This window comes from Ambystoma mexicanum, chromosome 3p (assembly GCF_040938575.1).
Source record: "Ambystoma mexicanum isolate Mex_15411 chromosome 3p, UKY_AmexF1_1, whole genome shotgun sequence".
Classification (NCBI taxonomy): domain Eukaryota; kingdom Metazoa; phylum Chordata; class Amphibia; order Caudata; family Ambystomatidae; genus Ambystoma; species Ambystoma mexicanum.
The window spans coordinates 105292800-105314232 of record NC_090925.1 but is presented as its reverse complement, the minus strand read 5'-3'; positions in this window follow the sequence as shown (position 1 = coordinate 105314232).

Here is a 21433-nt window from a genome sequence, read left to right as displayed (position 1 = left end):
GACCAAGTGTTATCATCTAAGGTAAGCACAATCCATTTAGTGATAGGATGATCCTTATTACACACAACTTTATAACATTTTGCAGCAGGGACATCGGAACCCATGGTTCCGATGTCATCATGTAAAAGAATACAATTCGCATAGCAGAGCGTCCAAACATGCATTGACCAATTTATTTTAAGTTGAAATCCGAAATCGGAATGGGGAAGAGATATTTTAGCTGTTGGAATGAGAGCTGTTATTAATAATCTGATAAACAAATCTGATGCCTTTGCTTAACGAGGATCTGCGGTAGAGTGCCCTGCCCTTTATAGCAATAGCTTTATTATGTCACAGAAATGGAGAGTGAATCTGGGCAGGGGATCTGCAATGGGGGGAAGAGAAACAGTTTCAAGGCAGAGGTTGAAGCCTTGATGGGTTCTGAGAATACAGAAGAGATATGACTGAAGATGTAATTTAGGTCAATAATGTCATACGGAAGTACCAGAGTTTTTTCCAACATACACCGAGAGGGAATGTGTGAAGGAGCAAAAGTGGTGAACCAGCAACAGGTTTATTCGAGTAAGAAGGCAGAGTGATAGAGTTTAAAATCCGGTCTGATGACCTCCCTCCCCTCACCATCATACAAGGCTCTTAACTTGCTAATTCTTTTACATTTCCCTGACCCTCAAAGGAAATTGAGAAGAATAGAATTAATGGACTTGAAAAATGAGGAAAGTAATGGAATCGGGAGTAGCTACAGATAGTACAGGACGATAGGGGACAGAATCATTTTAATGGGATCCACAAGACCCCACGAGGATAGATAAAGGGGGGGGATCAAGGATTTTAGAGTTTCATTGAGTCACTTGTTTTTTGGGAAAATTCATTTATTGAAGTGTGTTGGCAATAAAAAGAGTAATTGACAGAATATTTAGTAGTGAATAGTCCCAAATTGAATGGTCCTCTACACATGTTTCTCCAGCCTTGTTAATGCTGGTTCATCAGGAGGGGTTTCAAGGACAGTTTTTGAATTATAAATGTAGTATCAGTTGTACTTAATTTCAAATTTTGATTTGACTCCGAGTTTTCAAAATTAGATCTAAAATTTGGCAAAAAAAGAAAAAAGTGGACAAGAAAGAAAAACAAATGGAGCTCAGTGAAGACATTTTTTTAGAAATTTGAAAAAGACATGGAACAAGGGAATATAATAATAATAGTAATGCAAGGAATACTATGCATATGATGACATTTGTACATTTATCGGCAAGTGTGCACAAAGCCGTTATTGGGACATACAATACTAATGTTAGGTAATTGAAAAAAGTTCTTAGAACGTTCCTGAAGTTGAAACCATTTGGGTTTCGTACAGTTTGTCTGTACAATGCGTATTTTTTCAACAAAGCCGTATGTCAGATATGCAGTCTCTGTGTAGGGTCCTTGATAGGGATGCATAAAGAAGTGTTGAATTAAGGAGGTCTTTGAGGCTTGTTGCAGTTAGCGTAAGAAATGCGTTTTCTTTAGATCAAAAAATGTAAAGTTTGGTTAAACTTACCCTTTATAAGGGTGGATTTGTAGTTGATAGCGAGGCGACCCATATACAGGTTGGTCTTCCATTAATAGAGATGGGTCCTTCATGTTACACGTAGGAGCCCTAATGTCCACAAAAACGTATAGTTTGATGTTTTAAAGTCTGTGTAATGACTAATTTCTCTGAAGTTGTTTGACAGAAAAAGGTTGATCAGTGCATTAAGCGTTAAAGAGCTAAACAGTAACATATTTAGCTGGTACTAGTAGAGGTGCAGATATTAAAACTGCATACCTAAATAAAGAACTGTGCAATGCACAGCTTCCTTATGTCAGGAATGGCACTCTGTCAAGAGTGGCACAGGGTACCCAGGTAGGTTTTGGGTGGCTGTGCTGAAGTAAGGTAGCAGATAAGTACACACAGCAGGAAGTTCAACAAGAAAGAAGAGTAGGAAACTGTAGCAGTGAGCCAAAGGGGGCAAAAGATACAAAGGTACAAACAAACTGGATTCCCTCTTGGGGTGTATGCTGAAATGGGAAAGAGTGTTTCACGAACCTTAGGAAACTCCAGCCTTCTGCACAGATTGCTAGAACAGAGGCCCATGCTGTATGCTCATGGCTGGGAACAACAGCAGTGGGTGTCTGTAACACTGAAAACGCGACCAGGGAAGGGGGAGAGGTTGCCTGCCGGAAACCAACAGGCAAGCTCTGTACAAAGGGATTACATAAGACACATGAGAAGACAAGAACAGATATATCCAGCGAAAAGGAAGTCAATGAGCAATCTAGCAGAAGGACATGAAGGAAAGGCAGTTAGACTGAAGTAGATAACCTAAGGTGGAGTACAGAGGACTCAAGGAAGAGAACAAGGGAGTTGCAGTCAGGACAACAGAAGGGCTGCAAGTAGGAAGCAGGACTGCAGACAAGAGTGGGACTAGGTGCAGGAAAACTGTAGTGGACTGCGGAGGACTGTAGTAGGCTGCAAGGCAGGGAGTCCAGAAGAACAGGACAGAGAGAGATTAGTAGTAGGCGACAGACAGAGAGCCCAAAAGAATAGGGCCGCGAGGTAGGGAGCCCAGAGGAGCAGGGCTGTAGGCAGCTAAGTGTAAAACAGGCTGTAAGGCAGAGGAGTGTAGCAAGCCGCAAGGCAGGGAGCCCAGAGGACAAGGGCTGTAGGCAGCAGAGGGAGACAGGCTGCAAGGAAGGAGCCCAGAGGACACGGGCTGTAGGCAGCAGAGGGAGCAAACTGCAAGGAAGGAGCCCAGAGGACAAGGGCTTGGAGACAGCAGAGGGTTGCAAGCTGCAAGGTAGGGAGCCCAGAGGACAAGGGCTGTAGGCAGCCGGAGTGAGGCAGGCTGCAGGGCAGGGAGCCCCGAGGACAAGGACTGTAGGCAGCCGGAGTGAGGCAGGCTGCAGGGCAGGGAACCCAGAGGACAAGGACCGTAGGCAGCCAGAGTGAGGCAGGCTGCAGGGCAGGGAGCCCAGAGGACAAGGACTGTAGGCAGCCGGAGTGAGGCAGGCTGCAGGGCAGGGAGCCCTGAGGACAAGGACTGTAGGCAGCCGGAGTTAGGCAGGCTGCAAGGCAAGGAGCCCAGAAGAGGAGGGCAGCAAGGAGTGAGCCCAGAGGAGCAGGGCCGCTGACTGTAGAGGGCTGCCGAGGACTGTAATAGGCTGCAAGGCAGGAAGCCCAGAGGACAAGGGCTGTAGGTAGAAGGCAGCGGAACATGATCGGCTGCAAGGCAGGGAGCCCGGAAAGGGCACTGGATCAAAATAGGATAATGCAGCAACAGGAACAGCATACAAAGTAAAGGGTCAAGGCAAACAGGAGCAGGGAGATCTCAAGATGCAAGACACTGTGCTCCTGCAGGCAGCTGCTTATATACAGCCCTGCCCTGTTCTGAGGCAGGCTAATTGACAGCACCTGGAGCAGCACACCTGAAGACAATCTGTCTCCTCCCTCTCTGGTCCTGAGCAGGTGGAAGCAGCACTGCCCGCTAGGGCTTCTGGGGATTGTGGTCCCAGTAACGATGAATGAGAATAGCCAGGAATTGAGGACTGTAGCAAGGTGCATTGTGGTAAATGTAGTTAGTTGAATAAAATAAGAAAGAACCAAATTCGAGCAAATGGAAATTAAAGATCAAGGCATGAATAGGAGTTGTTCAAAGAGTATTGGGTGGATAAATGAGTAGCAAGTAGTCCATGATTGCCAATGCGTATGCCAGCGGGGCGGGCATGACACCTTATTGTTTCATCGCTGAAAACGCTGTATATATTTGTTGCTGTATCAGTCACTGGTTGGAACTGATGAGCGGAAAGATAAAAAAGTGAAAGTGATGTAACTTCGGATGATCGAGGGCAGGAGTGAGTTCTTTCAGTCCATTGATTAGTAACTCAGCATTAATTTTAACGGTGTAGACCACAGTAGAAGCAAATAGTACACCTAAATATTTAATTGACTCCTGGCACTATTTAAATCCAAACACATCCAAATCCCAAATCATGCTTAAGACAAAAGGAGTTAAGAGGAAGAATCTCTGACTTATCTGTTAAGCTTGTAGCCGGAGACCAAGGGAAACTGACGCAGTTTAGATAGCAAATAAGGAAGATGGAGCTTGGGGTTTTTAATAGGAATCAAGATGTCATCAGTATAAGCAGCAATTTTAATGCTAGAGGTTCCATATGAGATTCCAGGGATGTTTCCATCTGATCTAACGAGTTCTAACAGAGGTTCTAGAGATAGAATGTAGAGAATAGGGGAGAGAGGGCAGCCCTTCCTAGTGCCTCTTAGTAAAGGGAAGAAGGAAGAGGATAGACCATAAGTACAGATAGAAGATTTAGGGCATCAATAGAGAAGTTTTGTAAGGAATATAACATTTTCCCCAGATCCATGCCACCACAAATCCCAGTTGACCCGATCAAAGGCTTTTTCAGCATCAAGTGCAATAGTGGCAAACCCTAGATTGTCCTTTTTGTCCTTCGATACCATGGGCCTGATTCATGGATTATTTGCGCCAAAAAAAAACAGGTTTTGTGCGCCATTCTGTCTGCAAATCCCCATTAGCTAAATAGGGATTTGCGGGCAGAATGGCGCACAAAACCCATTTTCTTTTTGGCACGAATAATCCATGAGTCAGGGGCCACGTGTAGAGCATTCAGTAGAAGCTTGGCATTTGAAAAAATGTTCCTGCCCTTGATGTAGCCGACCTGATCAGACTTAATCAAGGCAGGTAGAGAAGATTCAATCCTGTTGGCCAAAACTCTTGCTTTCTGCATTAATGAGAGAGATTGGTCTGTAATTGTTGGGAATATCGCAGTCTTTATCGGCCTTGAGGAAAAAGGATAAGAAGTGCCTCAGAGAAGGAACCAGATGAACATTGCTGTGATGCAAAATGAGAGTATAGCGACTTTAACCTGGGAGAAAGGAAGCTAACAAAGTGATTGAAAAACTCAATAGAGAGTCCATCAGGACCAGGGACTTTCCCTCTACATAATCCCTTACTAGTACCATTCATCTCAAGAAGTGTAACCTCTCCCTTTAAGTAGGCGGCATGCATTTGAGGATATGATACTCTATTGATCTTATTAAAAATGGAGTCAATACATGTAGGAAAAACAGAAGTCTCAGGGGTATATAACTCAGAGTAAAATAGTTTAAAACTGTTGAGAATATCATCCAAATTAGTCTTGAAGGTGCCAGATGTATCCTTAATGCGTGAGATGAGGCAAGGGATTTGCCAGCCTTGTTGGAAGCCTGACACATTTTGGTTTTGTATTTCAACAGCGCACCAGCGGCCAACTCAGTGAGTTCTTTATTTATCTGAAAGCCCAATGAAAGGACCAAACAAAGATTAACATCCAAGGGAGATTGATAACATTGTTTTTCAGCATCGTAAAGCTGGAGGTACAAGTTATCGAGGTGTGCTATATGCAGTTTTGTTTTCTTACAAGAGTAAGCGATGATATAACAACGTCACTTTGAAGGCACCTCAATTGGTGACAACTGAAGTATCACAGTCTAGATTTTTAGCAAAATACTGTTCTTGAAAGGAATGAAACAACTGGATAAACTGTTGATCATGTAGTAAACTATTGTTAAATCTCCAGCGCGGGGTGGCTTTTTGTTATCAGCAAGGTTAAACCTGGTAGAGACAGGGGCATGATCGGAGATGATGATGTTAGAAATAGAAAAGTCAATGATAGTACCAGTGAGAGAATTCGATGAAAAACTCGAGACGTGATACAGTGTCATGTAGGGATGAGTAAAAGGTGTAATCTAAGTGAGTTGGGTGAGAGAGCCTCCAAGTGTCAACAAGGCCAGTCTCAGCTAGACAATGCGTGAAGGCCTTATGGGACTTGGAGCTTTTGGAGACACACTTGTACTTACTGTCTAAAAAGGGATCCCATACCTGATTAACATCACCACACAAAATGAGGTTATTGAGGCCAGAACTAAGAATAATTTGTTAAATAGAATCCCAGAAACCAGGGTCAGGGAGGGTGGGGCCATACACATTCATAACAGAGAGAGAATCAGAGGCAATCAGATGTTTGACCCAAACCCAACTCCTATTCCGTGTCAGCATCCTGTGCTAGTATTTTTAACAACGATTTCTTTGCTGATAAGTATAGCAACACCATTGTTCTTGCCCATGGCAGGGCTAGCAATAACATCTTTAATCCAGAATGATTTAAGCTTCATGGTTTCAGAAAGAAACAGGTGAGTCTCCTGTATACATGCTACGGATGGCTTGAGTTTATTCAGGTGGGAGATGATCTTGTGTATTTTAATAGGGTTATTAAACCCTTTGATGTTCCAAGTTACGCACCTAAAAACCATAGTAGCACATGAGTACAGCAACAAATGGACCAAAACACAATGCAAAAAAAAGGTAATACAGACAAAAGTGCACCGATAAATCAAATGCAGATTCAAAAACATGCAATAGTAAGAAAAATGGCTTCAAAGCGAAGACCAGACACAGAAGAAAAGAACATGAGGGTGAAGGGGAAAGAAAGGGAAGCCTGACCATGTTAAGGAGTGTTTACACGTCAGGTGAAAGAAACCACAATTCCAAGTGGCAAAACACATACAAAAGAATTGTGAAACCTGCAGGGTCAGGCTAAAAGATTAAGAAAACTGGAAAAAAGTAACGGGAGTAGGTGACACCACCTGGACCGTCAAACATACACGGGCAGTCCTTTCCAGGGGATGGGTCACAGAACCACACCGACCCATCAAAAATACAGACCATGAGTTGATAACAATAATGCATAGCATGAGTTCAAAGAAACCGCCAAGTGCAGAAGAGGATTTAGGTCTCCATTCCTTCAGTTTTTATAGAGCGAATAAAGGCGTTCAGATCGGCAGGGCCATCAAAGCGTCTGTTCGCACATCGGTAGTAATTTTAAAGGAGCAAGGAAGAAAAATGTATCTCTTGTTAAGCTTTTTCAGGGCTGGGCGAAAAGACATACATTCCTTACGACATTGAGCAGTTATTTTTGCCACATCCTACGTGATATGAATTTTGCTAACTTGCCAGCTGAGGGGATTTCTCTCCTTAACCTTCGAGATTAGAAGCTGGAGGGGGGTTGATTAGATGATGAGGAGCTTCTGACTGGACCAACGCGATGGGCACGCTTGATGTTGAGTGACATATTTGGTTGGAGGCGAAGCAGGACTGGCAGCATCTTTTGTAGGAATGAGATGGGATCGGACGCTTCAGATCCCTCTGGTAGACCAGCAACACGCAGATTATTTCACCTACTTCTGTTCTCCAACTCCTCAGTGTGTCTTTGAAGAGCTTTGATTGTTTTTTCCAGCATTACCACTCTTGGGGAGACATCCTCCACAAAACCAAATCTTCTCTCCATTTCATCCATTCTTCCTTCAAAACCTTTCCACCTGTCATCAGGTTGCTGTAGTTTCTGGTTAGTGGTTTCAATGAAGGGTTTTAGAGCTCTGATCTCTTGTAATATAGCTTCAATAGCCAGGTCAGCAGAAGAGAGCGGTGGCAGCGAATCACTTTTAGGACTTTATGATTGACCAAGGGAGGAATTGAGTCCTTGGTGGTGGGCTGTGATTTTTGAGGGCCTTTACCAGATGCCATGACAGCAAATAAGACAGGCGAGATAGATCGCTTTAAAAGTGGATTAGGATGAAAGCAGTGATAGCGTGCTAATGCAAGAGAGTCTACACAGCAGCCAAGTCTAAAGGTCCGAGCCTTAAAGGCTTTGAAGACCCAGACCAATTGCAGTGATCAGTATGATACATATGGGAGGTGCCCGTAATGCAGCAACCGGAAAAGAGAAAAATGAAAAATAGGTTGAGGAATGTGAACGAAATGCTGATGTAAAATAATTCAAGTCCCTTAAATTCAATGTACAATGTTTGTAGGGATGTCAGAATAGTATTCAAGTGCCATTGCGACAGATAAGGCGATTAAGTTGCAGGAAGATGGCTTTAAAACATCAGTGAAGCATCAGTCAGAAGGTGTGTAGAATGGAGGTATTGGAAAATAGGTAAAGTGCAGCAGTAAATCTCCTCACAGGAAAGTTTGAAAATACTTGAAAGTAAGCAGTCAGAGCATAACATGCTTTCCAAAGTGAAATAATAACATTAGGGCAAGGTAACAAGCATTGTAGCAAAAAGCAGTATTAGAGAAAGAAACACTTAGCTTTCTGTAGGCATTTCAAACACAATAATAATTTGAGGCAGGTGGTGGCACTCAATACGAGAAACAAAGCTGATAAGCCGAAAAGACCCAAGCCGGTCTGTTGCGTCACACGCGACGCCCAACGTTATCATATGAGAGGCAGCTAGAAATCGCACAAGAGGGTGCTTGGTGCGTGTTTCCCTTCGTTAATGGAATCTGACGTGAAGAGACACCAAAGCCGCCGGAACACAGCAGAGCTTGCAGGCGTCGGCCACGATAGCGGGTAGCAGAAGATGTTCGAGAGAAGAAGGTGGTAAGTTGTTATAACATCAAAGAGAAGGAATTGATGGGCTGGAGCAGTGCGGTTATGCGGCCATTCTTTCTGGTGCCAAGCCACACCCCCTGTAAATATACTCTTAAACCATTTTACAAATGTAAACAATCACTGTCACTTTAAATGACTTCTGGCTTCACCTATTGGTAAAACAGATCTGAATTGGAAGACACAGAATCAATATTAGCATTTCTCCCAAATGGTTTATTTAATAAAGGAATAGTGCAGCAAGGGTGGAGAGATGTTATGAACTTCGAGAATGATAAAAGCATACTGCAATGCAGATGTAGGGCACTGCGACTTGTGTGAGGAACCTCCAATTCGCTACCAAATAATGGCCTGCATTCTGAGTTTGGCTGTGCGGTGAACACGTGGCAGTAATTCCGTTACTGCCACATATCCCCCACCACCAAATTACAAGTTTTGGTGGATTTACCACTTGGTCGTAAATCTTCATCTTTTCCTCGAAAAATCGTCCTAATTGCAACTCGGTAATTCCACCTGGTGCAATTCAACCAAAAAATCCCATAAATGGGGACTAGCACCTCCCTACCACCACTTGCAATACTGTGATAAACCCACTGGACCATGTGAAGGTAACAGTAACCGATTTTGGCAGTATTACGAAATACCATCTAAACTCGGAATGAGGCCTGATGTTCTTAAAACAATAAAACAATAGCCTATATAAAGGACTGCTGGACTAGTTCCATGGTAGAAATATGTGATTTGTTTTGTCAAGTTCGTGAAATTATTGTTCAAAATCCTGAGCAAAATGGTGCAATTTTATGCATTTTTAAGAAAGCAAAAAGGCAATACAGAGCAACCTTTATTGGGGAAATGTATAAAATCAGGCAGGAAATGCTGCCAAACTCTCACTTTTTTAACTTCCATTACCAAACGATTGTCCCTCAAATACCATGGAAACCCATCAGTGAATCAAAGCCAAATATTAATGCAGCAATTTATTTAGTCCAATCAGCAAACTGCAATATCTTTTGATACCCAGCTCAATGGAACTTATTTATTAAACCTGGAAATGTTGAAGGGCTGAGCCAACTTTGTCAGAAATTCAAATGTCCACTTTGAATGTCACACTCAAATCTCTACAGCAGCTGGTCTACCATGCCAGCAGTCAATATTTTAACCATAAGCGCTGGCGTTTCTGACAAACTGAGGAAATCAGAAAACCTGCATAACATTGTGCCAGGGATTATTTCTCACTAGGGCTGCAATGAAAGTCCCAAGTGCAAAATAGTATTAGCACCCGGGGCATGGGCGCAGTCAATCAGGTGCCTTGGTTTGCAGGCTGATAATCCCAATCTTAGCTCCGGTTCCATGGACCCTGTTGGCTACCTCCCCTGCCCTCCTCTTCCATTTTCAGACACTCACCCTTTCCCTTTAAAAAAAATATAAACCCACCTCTCAACTTATCTGATTGCGGTGGCGCAGCTTCGCTCAGGCTGTTAACTCGGGCTGATGCGCCATGACCCCCAGGAGCAGTCCGTGAAACAGGTTAAAAACGCCATATTGGTCAACATTTTGAGAACCAGGACAATGCTCTGCAGTTGCTTTATCAGCTCAATATCCCCAGTAACTTAAAACTATCGACTGGGCATCAACAGTGGATCAGTATCACCAATGTCTTGGTGACCTGCCCATAGCGCAGTAGCCACAACCCACCATTCAAAGTACATATTTGATACAATAAAATATGCACAGAGTAAAACACATCTGTAAAAAAGAATAGCCTCTGGTTAAACATACGAATTCATTTTAAAGGTTGGGGGTCGCCTCGGAACTCATATGATATCATATGATATCATATGATAGTTTATTTATATAGCGCCTATACACAATGTGTTTCAAAGCGCTTCAAGGCAAGGGAGGGAACAAGGGAAAATACAATGACATTCTTACAGGCCATGAACAGTAAGGATGTGAAATTAACTATCATACTTGGCCTGACAACATTTCAGATAGTGCAAGAGCTAAAACATAGATAAGGAAGGGAGGGGGAGAGTGGGAAGGAAATGGAAACAGGCAGGTGACTACTGTACTAGGCCTGACAACATTTCTGGTAGAGCCGGAGGAAAACAAAAGGTGAGGGAGAGGGGTGCAGAAAGGGAGGGGAGGAACAAACCAAGCGACTACTATACTAGGCCTGACGACATTTCAGATAGTTCTGGAGTGGGGCTGGGGAGGAAAAAAACAGGAAGGGGTGGGAGGAGGAGACAGACGAGGTTGCTATCATACTGTTACGCTCACCTGGTTCCCACAGGGGTGTCGATCGGACCCGGACAGCTGCGGTCTCCACCAACGTGATGCGTAGTGAAGAGATGACAGTCTGGACTGGCCCGCCTAATCTTGTCTGCTGGACTCATAGAAGTATTCTCCTGCAAGTGGAGAAAGGGATTTAGCCACCTGTGGACTTTAGTGATGGCCCCCCCAACTGTTCTCGTTCTCCCCACTAATCACCTCCGATATCCCCTCTTGGTAACCTCACCTTATGTTTTTAAATGATGAGCTCTCCATCCTGCATGGCATGCAGGGGCGCGTAGATACCAGTTACTTCACTGGTTTGAAGGTACTTGAGGAGTTCCAGAGGAATATTGACTCCAGTGTCTATAAAGTTCAAAGAGTTCAATATGTCCGATGTTCACTCTTCTTCCATTCCATCGTTAGGTTGCAGCTGGGTCCAAAAGAATTTTGCCTGGAGGCAGCTGATGGTGTTCAGGTAAGAGTCTGTATTACCAAACACTGTCCGGTAAAAGTTGCATGAGTTTAACTTGCTGTTTTCTCTCCCTTTATAGGTGCGGCATAGAAAGATGCAGCGAATTAAAGGATAATACCTCCGGTGGTAAAGCAGGTAAGCCTATGGTGGCAAAGAGATTGTCTTTGGCGGTTTTCTCGGCTCACCTTGTTATTCCTTTTGTTTTGCCCCCAGTTGCTGGGTTTCGACGAAGAAAATGATGGAGGCAGCGCCGAGTTGAAAGATACGGTGGACTGGTGAGTATAACGCGGCGCTGCTGCTGGCGAAGCGACACATGCTGAAATAATGTCCTTTCCAGGCTCGGAGATGTGCTGGGTCTGGAATCAGGTAAGGAATCAAATAATGTCCGTGATCTAACCTCTTCTCCTTTCTTTTACTTTTGTCTAGAAGCTCAGGATTCGAGGCGGGCGTGGCAGAAGACTGGATGCTGACTTGCAGACACAGTGAGCGTTACATTGCTGGATGCAGAATAACACGAAGCAAAAGCTGCTGTTCAGGCGTGGTTTTAATAGCCTGCAAATTAGTCCCAGGTAAGAAGTTCCCTAGAACCACACCCCAGTAAAAAATAGTCCCTGTAATAAAATAGTCCCATCCAGGCCTCACGTTGTCTTGGACTCATTTGCAGCATGGTCTGCATAAGGTAAGTAAAGTCTATGAGCCTGGCGCCTATGGCGCCAGGACTGATTTCTATGATGAGCCTGGCGGCTAAGGCGCCAGGACTGAATCCAAACACCCCCCAGCCAGGGCTGTTGGGGTTTTAATGAGTATCTGGATGCCTGCTCCCAGGGCTGATGGACTCGATTTGGATGCCCGGGGGTAGGCATCATGACACATACTAGGTCCAGGGACAATTCTGATGGGGTAAGTGCATAGAAGAAAGTAAGGGGAGGAGATAGGAAAAGGGAGAAGGGAAAGGAGGAGGGAACAGAGAGTTTGCAGTCACAAGAGTGGAGAAGCAAGAGGGGAGAGTGAATACAATTGCAGTAGTCAGTAGTAACGCATAATGTTGCAAGCCAGGATACAAGATGGAGATGGAAACAGCATGATTCAGGGCCACCATGAGTACAAGATGCAAAGGAAGTCCAGCATGAGAGTTGAGAAAGGGTGACACACCATGAATGAATGAAGTCCATAAAAGTCAAATCCAGCATTGGCCACAAGACAGTGATGGTGAAACCAGAATTTATCAGGACAGCCTCCTGCAGAAGTAGGCTTGAGGGGGGTGAGGGAGGAGCAGGGTAGAAGAATCAAGCAGAACAGGCAACACCTGTGTGCAAGAAGGGTGGGGGGCACAAGGGAACATCACGATTGGACCAGAGGGGGTGGGGATGGCCTGTGGGGACAGAGGGAGTAACACATGTTGGTTCATGCTTACCTGCTGTCTGAGCAGCGGGTCGGGCCCTGGGTCCTCCTGGTCCGAAAAGGAATTTCCCTTTTCTTTGTCTGCCCCTCGCTTAGGATGCCCGGGCGAGAGACGCCCTTGATCTAATAGTTAAGAGCAGGAAGGAAGAGGCAGGGCTAAGAAGGTGGGTGGTGCTTAGGCCATGTGACCTAGATCCACTTGCACCTGCTCCCCATCTGCAAAGGAAAATAGGCTGGAGAGCAGCAAGCAGGAAGGCACCCGGTGGGCGGGGCTTGTTAAGTGGTGAAAAAGAGCGGCAAGCAGGAAGGCACCAGGTGGGTGGGCTTGCCAAGTGGTGAAAAAGAACGGCACGCAGGAAGGCACCAGGTGGGCGGGGCTTGGCCAGGTGACCTAGATCCACTTACACCTGCTCCCCAACTGCAAAGGAAAAGAGGATGGAGGGCTCCTTATTTAGGGAAAAAGAGAGGCAAGAAGAAGGCACCAGGTGGGCGGGTTTGCCAAGTGGTGAAACAGAGCGCCATGCAGGAAGGCACCAGGTGGGCGGGACTTAGGCCAGGTGACCTAGATCCATTTACACCTGCTCCCCAACTGCAAACGAGGCTGGAGGGCTCCTTAAGTAGGGAAAAAGAGCGGCAACCAGGAAGGCACTAGATGGGTGGGGCTTAGGCCATGTGACCTAGACCCACTGCACCTGCTCCCCACCTGCTCACCAATACAAATTACAAAAGTTGTCAAAAAAAGAGTGTATTTAGGCAAGAAGTAACACAGGTTTATTCAGGGCCCAGACACAGCTAGGACAGCTATATTCAAACAGAATGTGGAATAGAACTGCATGAAAAGGCGCTGTCAAAGAAGTGCCCCTAAATCTAAGACTTTTATAATAATCGAGCTGATTAAAATTAGTAACTTTGCAACATGAAAACATTTCCCCACACTGAGATGATTGGTACTCGCACATCAGGCCCTTATAGAAAAACATACATTATGCTTTGTAATTGGGTCCACAAACCTTACCACACGCCCACAATTAAAATATGTGATTTAACAATCCAACCCCCACTTCCCACATCATAATGACAATTCATTGAATCCTTTGAGATGACCAGCGGAACTTTATTCAACTTCCCAATCATCTCATCTAAGTTCTCATGAGAAGTGCTCCCTTCCATGACACTGCCAGAGCCTTGAACAATGCACGTACCGCTCTACAAAAGTTGCATATTAAGAACTCTTCAGCCTCCTTCCCAGCCAAAATGTGCTAAGGGGCAATTTAAAATCGCTGTGGTTCTCTTAACTCCATCTAAAAATCATGTTTTGCAAATTATTTTGATTTATGAAATGGTTATGCTCTCCGTGCCTCTCGGTGAGACTCGGTGAGACCGTTGCATCCATCATCACAAATTTTGTTAACGCCTCTTTCAATTTCAATTCCATCCCTGCCAATATCAAAGAAGCCTGGGTAACATCCGTTCTCAAAGAAACCACATTATATCCCACCATTCCCGCCAATTACAGACCCATCACATCTCCTCAAAGTCATAGATAAAATTGCCTATACCCAAGTACAATCCCACCTTGAAAACTATCATATGTTAGGGGGCAGACAATCCAGTTTATTCCTAGACATAGCAAAGAAACAGCCCTTCTGGACCTAAAAAACCAGATGGACGCTATCAGACACTCAGGGAACCTCTGCATCCTCCTACTACTTGACTTCTCCACAGCATTTGACCTAGTAGACCATAACAAACTATGCCTAACATTAGCTAAAAACATTCACTTCTCCAAGGAAGCAACCGCCTGGGTCAAATCATTCTTGTCAGATGGCACCTCTAGAGTAGCCATCAGCGAAGGATCAGCTGACCCTATAACAGTCCCTTTGGGTGTCCCACAAGTCTCCTGCCTCTACCCACTCTCTACAATGCCTATACTAAACTCCTCTTCACTGCTCTAGATGCCATGGGAGTATTATATACAAAGTTTGCGGATGACACACAGATACTCATCCCAATCACAGGCAATCTAGAACAGGATACCATCTGCATTAACAAAATCTACTCCATCATCCAGAACTGGATGGCAACTAACAGCTTCTGCCTTAATGGAGAAAAAACAGAGATTCTCATAGTAGTTACATATTGGATACACCTCTCAGATATTCGCAGGGCCCCACCCAATTCCACACCAGCTGCCCAAAACTAATCAAACAAGTCTACCTCCGTTCATGTAGCTGACTTTATAAGTGAATGTACAAGAGCTATACAAACATGCATTGCTGCTAAAGGCATAAACTACTTACATTACAACTCTCTCTCTCCCTGCCCCTTGCCCCTCCCCAGCATTTACCTCATTTACCCTCACCCCCGTACCCTCCCATTCCTCTGTTGTACCCGCTATTATTTCCACTGCAGGTGTCAGAAAGATTAAGACTTCCACGTTGAATTGCTCATTACCCTATCCATAGAAATGTTATCAGTAACACTAGAATGTATTCTTATTAGTGTGGTCTCCATTTTACTGCCATTTTTGTTTACCCTTCTCATGTTTTTATGAAGGCTGCTGGTGCATTGCACAACCCCAAGGGCATCACCTGATATTCGAATAATCTGTACTTGGTGCGAAAAGCGGTCTTCCATTCGCCACCCTTCTTTACACGTACCAGATGATATGCCCCTCGGAGATCTAATTTAGTGTAGATGCAAGCATCCTTTACTTGGTCTAGTAGTTCGGGGATCAGAGGCAATGGATATCGGTTCTTCACCGTGATCTGGTTTAATGCGCGGTAGTCTATGCACTTCCTGAGGTCACCTTCCTTTTTGGGCACGAAGAATAAAGCTGAAGATGCGGGGGACTTAGATGGACGAATGAAGCCATTAGCAAGGTATTGGTCCAAGTATTGTCGTAAGTGACGGTTTTCGGGTTCCGTAAGGGCGTAGATCCTACTGCATGGAGGTTGTGCGCCGGGTATGAGGTCGATTTGACAATCGTATGATCTATGAGGTGGTAAGGTGTTTGCCTGTTCTTTTTGGAAAACATCCTGGAATTCTTGATATTGCTGCGGTAACTGCATGACCGGATTAGCGACTGTGGCCAGCCTTTTGTTCAAGGTTTTTTCCGGGTAACAGGTGTGTGCACACTCCGGGAAGGTTACTCTCTTCTCTCGCCAATCAATACAAGGATTATGTGTTTCCAACCAAGGTATCCCCAGTATTATTTGGAACTGCGGGGCTTTGATTAAGTCAAACACAATAGTCTCTCGATGCCCATCTTGACCCAACAGTGTCATCTCTGTGGTGGAATGAGCTACAGGCTCAGAGGCAATTTCAGTTCCATCGACTGTGGTGATAACATCCGAAGTGGTCTTTTTGCAGAGAGGAACATTCATCCTAGAAGCCAATTCGTGGTCCACATAGTTTCCTAAGGCCCAGCTTTCAATTTATGCCCTAACTGCGTGCATACGTGATGGCTGCCTTGGATCAATAAGGACCATTGGTATGATTAGGTGCGAGGTCTGAGTGTCCTTCTTTAAGCTCGGCAAGCGGACCTCTACGCTTGTCGGGCGTGGTCGTTTCCTGAATCAGCCTCTGTTTGATTTCTATCAGCAACTCTGACTACTTTCTTGGATGGTTTTATAGGGCAATCCCATAGAAAATGTCCTGAGGCCCCACAGTACAGACAAAACTGCATCTGTCGTCTCCTTTCTCTTTCATTTTGAGTTAAGGGTCCCTTAAATCCCCCAATCGGCATTGGTTCTGATGCATCTGTTCCTTTGGGAGTAACATTGAGTTTAACCAATACCCGATTCTCGAACTTAGCTCGATCAGCTTTTCTAATCTGAAGTCGGTGGTCTAGCTGGACCACTAAGTCTACATATTCTGCACAATCCTGAGGTGAGGTCACAACTTGGGCCAAAACATCTTTGAGTTCACCCCGAAGTCCACAATGAAATAATGTAATTCGCTTTACCTCTGGCCATCCGGTTTCCACCACCAACCTATTGAAGGTTGCAATATAAGTTAGCAGGTCCTGGTTTCCTTGTCGTAGGTATAGAAGTTTGTTATCCAGGGCCTGTCCCTGTGAATGTCTGGCGAATAGTCTTCCCATGCTCAAGTCTTTCCATGCTCAATTGAAAACCCTGAAAATCCCGAAGAAGAGGGTCATCCTGGTTGACTAATGGAATTGACCAATCCGCTGCGCTGCCACTAAGGTATGACCGTGCAAAGGCTACTTTGGCTTGGTCGTTTGGAAAAGCTCCTGGTCTGCATAAAAAGTGCAAGCGGCATTGGTTCTTGAACACGGCAAACCTTTTCGGGTCCCCAGGAAAGCTTTCGGGTGGAGCTAAAGGAATGCTCCCTGGTAGAACCACTTGCACAGGGCTGCTCGATGAAACGGGGGTTGAATTCCCCCCAAGTCCAGGTAGTGGTGTTTGCCCAGCTTGGTTATGCAGCAGTTGTCTGGCAAGATCATCAGTGCGCTCCTTTGACACAATCAGTTCTTTCCTGAGGGCATTAGTTTCTTGGCACGCAGAGTGCACTTCTGCCCTAAATTCTCCTAACAATTGGGCTAGTTGGTCAGTTTCTGAGGTATCCATTACGCCTGGGTGGGGATTTGTAGATAGGCTTCATGTTCTGTTACGCTCACCTGGTTCCCACAGGGGCGTCGATCGGACCCGGACAGCTGCGGTCTCCACCAATGTGATGCGTAGTGAAGAGATGACAGTCTGGACTGGCCCACCTAATCTTGTCTGCTGGACTCGTAGAAGTATTCTCCTGCAAGTGGAGAAAGGGATTTAGCCACCCGTGGACTTTAATGATGGCCCCGCCAACTGTTCTCGTTCTCCCCACTAATCACCTCTGATATCCCCTCTTGGTAACCTCACCTTATGTTTTTAAATGATGAGCTCTCCATACTGCATGGCATGCAGGGGCGCGTAGATACCAGTTACTTCACTGGTTTGAAGGTACCGGAGGAGTTCCAGAGGAAATTGACTGCAGTGTCTATAAAGTTCAAAGAGTTCAATATGTCCAATGTTCACTCTTGTTCCATTCCGTCGTTAGGTTGCAGCTGGGTCCAAAAGAATATTGCCTGGAGGCAGCTGATGGCGTTCAGGTAAGAGTCTGTATTACCAAACACTGTCCGGTAAAAGTTGCATGAGTTTAACTTGCTGTTTTCTCTTCTTTTATAGGTGCGGCATAGAAAGATGCAGTGAATTAAAGCATAATACCTCCGGTGGTAAAGCAGGTAAGCCTATGGTGGCAAAGAGATTGTCTTTGTCAGTTTTCTCGGCTCACCTTGTTATTCCTTTTGTTTTCTCCCCAGGTGCTGGGTTTCGACGAAGAAAATGATGGAGGCAGCGCCGAGTTGAAAGATGCGGGTGACTGGTGAGTATAACGCGGCGCTGCTGCTGGCGAAGCGACGCGTGCTGAAATAATGTCCTTTCCAGGCTCGGAGATGTGCTGGGTCTGGAATCAGGTAAGGAATCTGTTAGGGAGAATTCTCTGTTCAGGCTGAATTTCCTAACCTAGTGAGTCCCCCAGCAGCTTTGCTGGATTTTTGGGGTTTATTTTCTTCTCCTGCCAAGAGTGAGACTCTTTTACCCTCACTCTTGGACATGATTTGAGTGTATTCCTGTGACTTGTAATGTGCTTATGGGCTTTGGGGTATTTTTCCTCATAGGCTATCATTGGTTTTTGTATGTGTGTTACACAGCACCCTCAGTGCAGTAACACAGGGGTGTCATAGTGACCCCCAAACATAGACTCCATACCCTGGGACTGACTACTGTCTCCCTGGGCATGTAAAGTCACCATTGACTTTACTAGTCTTAAATTGTGAACAGAACCAGTACAAACCATCATACTGTGGAAGTACTGGTAGGGTCAATTAGATTGCCCCTGGGTCTGTTTGTCTAGGGGGTACTGTCCCGTCCTCCCTCGCCGAGTTTCTGGCTGGTGGCAGTGGATACCACGGAAATATTCCACCGGAATATTTCCCAATGGGATTTCCCATTGATTTTAATGCACCACTTTTTGGTGCAATGTTAAAGATACCGCTGGTTTATTTATTTAATATTAATTCACCGGTTGGGATTTTTTGCCAGAACTCGCTGCCAAAATGGCATCTGGGTTCACTCCAGTAACCCTGAACCCGAGTCAAGCCTTTGTTCCACTTTTGGCGGGCTTCTGCACAGAAGCCCTCCAAAGTGGTGCCACTGTGTCTGGGTCTACAGGATGTGTGGGAGGGGGATTTAGCCACCCTGGACTGAGTTGCCTTGGCAACTCAAATCGCACTTTTGTGTGATTGGCCCAGTGGTGAGCCCCCCGGCTCACCACTTAGCATGTTTGAGTGACAGCTAGGACTGGTGAATGGGGGTTTGCTGCATAAAAGCAGGGCTTTGGGGACTGGAACTTCAGAAGTCGCCACAGGACTTAAGAAGCCGAAGAGGGAGAAGCTGAGCCGACCTGCCACGACAACACCACCGGTGGAGCCCTGCGGCATCGTCTCACCACTTCCCAACGACAGAGGAGATCTCCAGTCCGGAGAGTCTTCTTCCCTTGACTGGTGGGGACAACCAGTTTTTGCCTTCTTTTTGCCTCCCTGGAGCATTTCTTGGCTGCCTTGCCTGTGCCAAGCACCCCGGCAACCGGAATACCACTTTTTACCTCTACCGCGAAAGAGGGGTAACATCCTTTTAACCGGAAAACTCCACGGCTGCTTTCTTCCCTGGTAGTGCAACGACCTTCAGCCTTCCTCCACGTCGAGATCTTCTCTTCCTCTGGACGACGCCGTGACTTGCACCCACTACCAGGAACAACTGCCACCACTGGAGGATCCTTTCTATTTTGAAGGTACTGTGTTCCGCCCGGCTTCCCTTGCCACCGATTGTACGAGGTAGATTTAGCCCTCGGCTCTCGAACCTGGGTTAGCCTGGGACACCCTAACTAAACTTTTCTAAGCTTAACAGAACTTTTCTACTCACCTGTAAAGACTTTTGAGACTTTGTGACATTGTGTGATCTTGGGCATATTTGGCCTGGCTCTCCCTAAAGTGGGCCTGGCACTGAACTTCCTTGCTCCTCAATAGACTGCCTTCTCTAATACTTACTGTGGTTCTCTGAAAAGTGTTTTGCCGTATTGCTTGCTTAATTCTGCCTTTTCCCTCCCTTTTTAAACAACTTGTTGGAGTGCCATCTAACGTTAAGCACTCACCTCTGTCTGGAAATAAGTGGTGTTAACTAAGACTTGTCCAACAAATAACTAGGGATGTGCATATAGTAATTAGGACTGTGTTTTGAATGTACTTACCTTTACTGTGCTAGTGTAATTTACAAGTGTGTCTTTTATATAAATAATTATATACTTTTACACCAGCTCTGGTCAGTGTTTGCTTGTGCTACTGTGCCTCTGTACCTACTATGTATGCTCTGTATACTGCCTAACTCTTCTTGAGGGAAGTCTGACTGCTCAGCCACAGGTACCAAGTGAATCTGTGTGGTACAGACTGCTACCAAGTGGGTTTACTGCCAAACACCTGTAGTCTTAAATCGTTTGCAGTGGTCCCAGAGGGAACTGCACAGGTTTCTGCCTAACAGAATCAAATAATGTCCGTGATCTAACCTCTTCTCCTTTCTTTTCCTTTTGTCTAGGAACTCCGGATTCAAGGCGGGTGTGGCAGAAGACTGGATGCTGACTTGCAGACACGGTGAGCGTTACGCTGCTGGATGCAGAATAACACGAAGCATGAACTGCTGTTCAGGCGTGGTTTAAATAGCCTGCAAATTACTCCCAGGTAAGAAGTTCCCCAGAACCACACCCCAGTAAAAAATAGTCCCTGTAATAAAATAGTCCCATCCAGGCCTCACGTTAGCTTGGACTCATTTGCAGCATGGTCTGCATAAGGTAAGTAAAGTCTATGAGCCTGGCGCCTATGGCGCCAGGACTGATTTCTATGATGAGCCTGGCGGCTAAGGCACCAGGACTGAATCCAAACACCCCCCAGCCGGGGCTGTTGGGGTTTTAATGAGTATCTGGATGCCTGCTCCCAGGGCTGATGGACTCGATCCGGATGCCCGGGGGTAGGCATCATGACACATACTAGGTCCAGGGACAATTCTGATGGGGTAAGTGCATAGAAGAAAGAAAGGGGAGGAGATAGGAAAAGGGAGAAGAGAAGGGAAAGGAGGAGGGAACAGAGAGTTTGCAGTCACAAGAGTGGAGAAGCAAGAGGGGAGAGTGAATACAATTGCAGAAGTCAGTAGTAACACATAATGTTGCAAGCCAGGATACACGATGGAGATGGAAACAGCATGATTGAGGACCACCATGAGTACAAGATGCAAAGGAAGTCCAGCATGAGAGTTGAGAAAGGGTGACACACCATGAATGAATGAAGTCCATAAAAGTCAAATCCAGCTTTGGCCACAAGACGTGATGGTGAAACCAGAATTTATCAGGACAGCCTCCTGCAGAAGTAGGCTTGAGGGGGGTGAGGGGGGAGCAGGGTAGAAGAATCAAGCACAACAGGCAACACCTGTGTGCAAGAAGGGTGGGGGGCACAAGGGAACATCACCGGTGGACCAGAGGGGGTGGGGATGGCCTGTGGGGACAGAGGGAGTAACACATGTTGGTTCATGCTTACCTGCTGTCTGAGCAGGGGGTCGGGCCCTGGGTCCTCCTGGTCCGAACAGGAATTTCCCTTTTCTTTGTCTGCCCCTTGCTTAGGACGCCCAGGTGAGAGACGCCCTTGATCTAATAGTTAAGAGCAGGAAGGAAGAGGCAGGGCTAAGAAGGTGGGTGGTGCTTAGG